Here is a 6070-nt window from a genome sequence, read left to right as displayed (position 1 = left end):
AATTAGTATCATTACTGGAAAAAAGTTAACATTTTACAATAGGAAAACTATAAATTGATGATTTAAAAAGTCATAATTTTACACAGAAAAAGTCGTGCATTTTTGAAAACACAGTTTTAAAACACAGTTGCATATTTAAAATTAAAAAAGGTCTAAAGCAGATGCCGTGACATACAGCAGTGCTGACTTTTCTGCAACAAAAAATGACACTGATAATTCTCGATTGTCTTCTTAAATGTTTGAAAAGCTGCATGTAACATTTCATTAAAAAAAAGCTTGACTTGACAAATGACATACATTTGAAACATAAATTTAGGTATTTTATCCTCGTAAATTGTTCATTTGTCTTTCATAATTGCAAGAATTTATTCTCACGTTAGTTTATTTTCTTTCTTTAATACTCTGCTCCTTCCCATTATTTCCATCACAGTCATAATTTTTAGAAAATATTTTAACAAGAAGTACAAAAGTATTCTAGGAAAATGTTTTAAAAAAAATTTAATAAAAGAAAAAAAGCATAGACTCACAACTGCTCCCAAAAGTAAAACACATCTTCAAATTTGAACTTTTAATTTGTATTCCTAATATTTTCTTGTTTTGAAGGAAAAAAAAAACTTGGCTACTATTTTTAACACGATGAAATTACAAAATAAAAGCTTAAAGATCTTTCGATGCAATACACTGGTCCAATTATTTATGATATAATGTAATAATTAGTTTTTTGATAAAAAATTTTTGTTTTGGAACAAGTCAAAGTCAGCATCTGTTAATGCATGTCGGTTGCTCCACAATATCGTTAAACTATTCTTGGTTTCACTGAAAACTTCACAGAATCATAAACTTTTTGGTCACTGTGTAAAAAAAGGAGAAGTTTGAGTATTCTATGAAACAATTCGGCTTAAAAAACAGGAACCACGGGTCAAAACTTTGGTACAAACGTTCATAAATCAGAAGTTGAGTGACATCTCATTTGGAAAATGAAAGTGCAGCTTTTGATCTAAAGTTCTGTTTTGAAGCTCCAAGTCCTAAAACATACAGTTAAAATAAATATGTCACAAAATTACATTAAACTGCTTTTAAACAACTCATGGAGACACAATAACAGAGAGTTTCCCATTTCAAAAGCACTGAAAAGAGAGTTTTCATTTTTGGACCAGACAGTGATGTCTTGAAGAAACAAAACAAGAATAAATACAATACATGGACTTGTACAGAAGTCTCAATCTTCAAGACTAAAGTCAAGTCTTAAGTTTTTGCATGTAAAAGAGGATTGTATCTTAAGTCCTCATTTCTGTTCTTCAGCTTTTTCTCAGTGAAGTCCCCATCCAGTAGATGGCGCAAGAAGCAAACTTTCCTGCAGCCCGCTACATTACTCTGCATCTGTTCTGGAGGATATCCAACTGCTGATGAAGATTTCTCATGTCAGAATTGATTCACATCTTACCAAACTACACTAAATTTCTGCTGGGTTTTGAATTACAGTCTGAGAAAATTCCCAGTGTGTTCGACTATATTAGTAAATTTACCAGATGGTTGTTCCAGTCAAATCTCATAAATTCAACAGCAGCTTCAAGGATCTGATAATATTCGTTTATAATTGCCGAACTCCATTCTCTTGGGATTCTGAAAATCACATTCATTGCATGACCCTATAGACCGGAGGTATTTAATCTGGCTCGCCAGACTCGAATAAATGATTTTGATTACCCATGTTACTGTTTTATTTCCTCCATTGATGACTCAGAACAAATAGATTCATTTTTGTTCAGGCGGAGGAAGTTATGCTGCATTCTTGAAGTGTTTGAAGATTTTTTTGTTTTTCCAATTTATTCATTTGTGATTTCCAAGTTGAACAGTCATTTTTACAATTATTCCAAAACCAAATGAACGCAACATTTCCCTGAGTTTGAGTTTTTCCCTGAGAGGCATCAACTCATTGGTGAAAATGGCACTAAAAGGAGAACAAAAACTACAGTTTTTAAATAAAAACTCCAAAATGTTCAGTTTTAAAGTATTTTTTAAATAAAGATTGAGGCATATTTTTGTCCATATCCCATGGTATTTCTTCTTATGAGGTGAATTACCAAAGCATACCACAAGTCTGCTCCTGTTCCGACCCTTCTGTCATATTTTAGAACCCTTTGTGGTCCACAGGTAAGAAAGTTTATAGAGTATAATTAATGGTTTTGAAGGGGATTGGGATGAAGCTAATTCATATATTCCCACTTCTATAAAGCTGCATAAAGAATTAATGAAGGATAAAACTCAATTTATTGAAGCAAAAAGTCTTTCTTGTTTCTTGTTGTTTCCTGGACAGCAGATATCTCTCCTGGAAATGTGACATAGAAAATGCCTATTCTTTTGTCTAGGCGTAATTACAGCACAATGGTTAATTTTTGTACAAATCGGCATCAGAAACAACGTCCTTTTTGTGGGGCAGTGGCACGGTCAGAGTCAGTGACTCAGAACAAAGAGCACAAAGTGATCAAGGAAGAAGAATCTGTGCTGGGAACAGCTCTGAACATTGACAGATTGTTAAATAACTAAACAGATTGTTATAATCTGAACTGAAATACTACACAGACAGCTGGATCAGATTGTTGGATCCTGCAGTTAGATGTACATAAAGGGTTCATCTGTCAACTTTTTTGTATCCTTTCTGATTTAATTGGCTATCTTCTTTCTGCAATAAAAAAAAACTACTAGATAATTCTCACCTCCCCCAAAACATAAAAATGAAAAAATAACATGTCTGTGAAGTGTCTCATTTATCCAGGTGACGTCTTGAATTTGAGTCATGGCATCTGGAGTTAAAATCTTCCATCTTGAAACATTTCATTAATCCTCAAGTAGCTGATAAGTTCTGATGACTCATCTTTTTATTTTTGGCTCTTTGGGAAAACCAGGAGCATCTGCCCGGTCCGACCTAAGTGCTCCTGTAAATGTGTTGTTTCAGACATAAAGAATCTGCCTAAGAGAAAATAGAAACTTGTAGGGCATAAGCTATAAGGTGAGCAGCTGCATTCTCAATCTCTTGCAAGTTATTCAACAATATCTAACAAAGTATGGAACTTTTTTTGGTTCTGACTCTAAATCGTTAAGATTTTATGGCTGTTGTTTAGTAACTCTGAGTTCAGATCTCTTCATAGGTTTGTTTTTAGAGGATTCCAAAGACTATCTGGGTGACTCCATGACCTTGATCTACTTTTTCTTCAGCCGCTCTTTGGTTGTCTTAGCTGTACTTTTGGGTTGTTATCTCGTTGGGAAAAGCCACCCACGACCTGTTTTAAGCTTCCTGGTGGAGGGAAGGAAGTTCTCACTCAGGATTTGATGGTAGATGGCTCTGTCCATCCTCCCATCAACACAGTGAAGTAAACACCCCCAAATGATAATGTTTCCACCTCCATGCTTGACACTGGGTGTTGTTGGGGTCATAGGCAGCATTTCTCTTCCTCCAAACACAACGGGTTGAGTCGATGCCAAAACTTTCTCTCAATCACTCTCTAAATCATGAATGTGTTTGTTGACCAACTTCAGGTGAGTCTGCATGTGAGACTTTAAAGTTCTGCAAGATGTTAACTATTGCAGCCCAAAGTATTGATGACTCTGGTCACAGCTGCTTTGAGATCATCAACTAACTCCCGCATAAGGGCTGTTCCTCACTGTTCTCATGATCACAGAAACACCACCAAGTGAGATCTGGTTTTGGAACCCCAGACCTAAAGGTGGATTGATGGTCATGTTCTTGTATTTTGGTGAAATTGCACCAACAGGTGTTACCTTAGCCTCCAGCTTTGCGCTGATGGTTTTGTAGTCCATTCTGGTCTACAATATTGCCCCTTAAATCCACTGAAAGCCCTTTAGTGACTGATTCTGTGGACAGAATCTGTCTTTTCCACAGATGATCTGTTCAAACAGGTGTCTTTAATTCAGGTGATTGGTTGATTAGTAGAGTCTGTGTGAACCAGAAGGGATCAGATACTTTGATATACATTTTAAACCCTCAAAAAGAAGGTGGTCCTTTGCTCTACTCAGTAGTTTAGAATGATGAAAACTTTTAACAAATATTAAGCTTAATCATTTGGTCTAAATCAGGTATCTTTTTGACTTTGATTACCCGTAATCTCACTGGTGCTTTGAGGCAAGAGTGTTAACCATTGACTGTATATGTCAATGGTGTTAACCATAACGCCACTGTCTACATCCCTCTCACAGTTCCCCTTCCGTCTCATTCAGACACATGCTCTGTCTTGCTGCAGCTCTGCAAACATCTTCTCAACTTAAAAAAGAAAGGGTTCTTTTATCAAAGTAACAAATGTCAGGATGTTCCCAGTATTCTTCTCTGCACTTCTTCATCAGTCTGCACGTGTAGAACTATTCTTTGGCACGACAACCATGCTACTGCTTTGAGTAGAAAATCCTTCTATTCATCTTCAAACCCACCACAAGCTTGCCCCTTTTTATCTTTTATATATCCTCCAACTTTCAACCCTCTTCCATTTCCTCAGATCCTCCTCCATCGTTCACCCGGTGTGCTATCTGCATGCCTCTGCACCCTGGAGATCAGAGCTTTCAATTGTTCTGCCCCCAAACTCTGGAACTCTTTGTCCCCTGATACTCGAACATTGACTCAATTGCTGGTTTTTAAATAGAGAGTCAAAACTAATCTGGTCTACACAGCCTTATTGGGATATTATTATTATTATTATTATTATTACTCATGGAAAAATGTTAGAGGCACTGGAAACTACATTTGAAATGGAAGATGATAAATCTCATAATACTGCAATTCATTTCTCTTATCTCATTGAAAAGTCAGAATTTGGGGATTTAAATAACCACAGCTGGCTATCAAATACTCAAATCTGATCTGATCCCTGTCTCACTGTTCTTCACTATATCTTTATGAAATGCTTTACTAGTAATATCTGACTTTGACATAAAAATGATTGCTCTAATTCAGAGTTTAATGCGAAATTCTGACTTTGTTGTCATAAATCCAATTTTAATCTCAAAATATTGATTTCAACGTAATAATTCTTTGTTAAATCTCGAATTTCAAAATTAGGACTTTTATGTCATACCAAATATCAAATATCAAAAACAAAATTCAAACTCAGAGGGGATCGTGCTTTTGCTGCAGCAGCTCCAAAACTCTGGAACAATCTTCAGAGTCTGCATCATTGCCTGTTTTAAAGTCTGCTCTTAAGATCCACTTTTTAAATTTGCCTTTTAATACACAGTGAAGAGGTCTGCATTTCAATTTGTTCTATTTTATGTAATGTTTGCAGTGTTTTTTTTGTTTGTTTTGTCAACATTATTTTACAAGTATTCTTTTGTACACTTTTAATCTATTTTAATCTGATTTTGTAATGCTTTTATTCTGTGATTGTGCATCACTTTGGGTCTTATGGACAATTTAAGTGCCTCGTAAATAATAATAATAATAATTATTATTATTATTATTATACTTCCAATTTTAATCTCAGAAAACTGATTTCAGAATGCTAAATTGTGTTTTGATTTCAAAACTTTGATTTTAGCATCATTATTCAGTCTAATCACAGAATTCTGACTTAAATGTCAATTTTATCTCAGAACATTAAATTTAGAGTACTAGTTTTGATCCTAGTGTCAGAAAAGAGATTTTGATGGCCTAATTCTAATTTTATTTTTAGTGTGCTCATTTTTGTGTCATAATTCTGACTTTTTTTATAGAAAGCTAATTTCGATTTTATAATTCCTTTAGTTTAATCTTTGATTGATAGATTGATTGATTGGTTTATTTCAAGCATAGATTGAAAAAAAAATACAGGACAAAACACAATTATTTCAAACTCATTACAGAAACAATTAAATGCATTGACTCTTAAATCTTAAAATATTGGTTTTGGCGGTGATAGTTCTGAGTTTAATCCCACGATTCTGATTTTAGTGTTATATTTATAGCGTTTTCCTACATCTAAAAGGACCAGATTTTCACTTTAAAATCAGAATTCCAATTGATGTTAGTAAAAGAACAGAATTTTGAGGTCAAATTCCAAATTATTTCAACAATAAAGTTTGTTTC

The sequence above is a fragment of the Oryzias melastigma genome, linkage group LG22, assembly GCF_002922805.2.
Source record: "Oryzias melastigma strain HK-1 linkage group LG22, ASM292280v2, whole genome shotgun sequence".
In the NCBI taxonomy this organism is placed as follows: Eukaryota; Metazoa; Chordata; class Actinopteri; order Beloniformes; family Adrianichthyidae; genus Oryzias; species Oryzias melastigma.
This window is presented reverse-complemented; position numbering follows the sequence as displayed.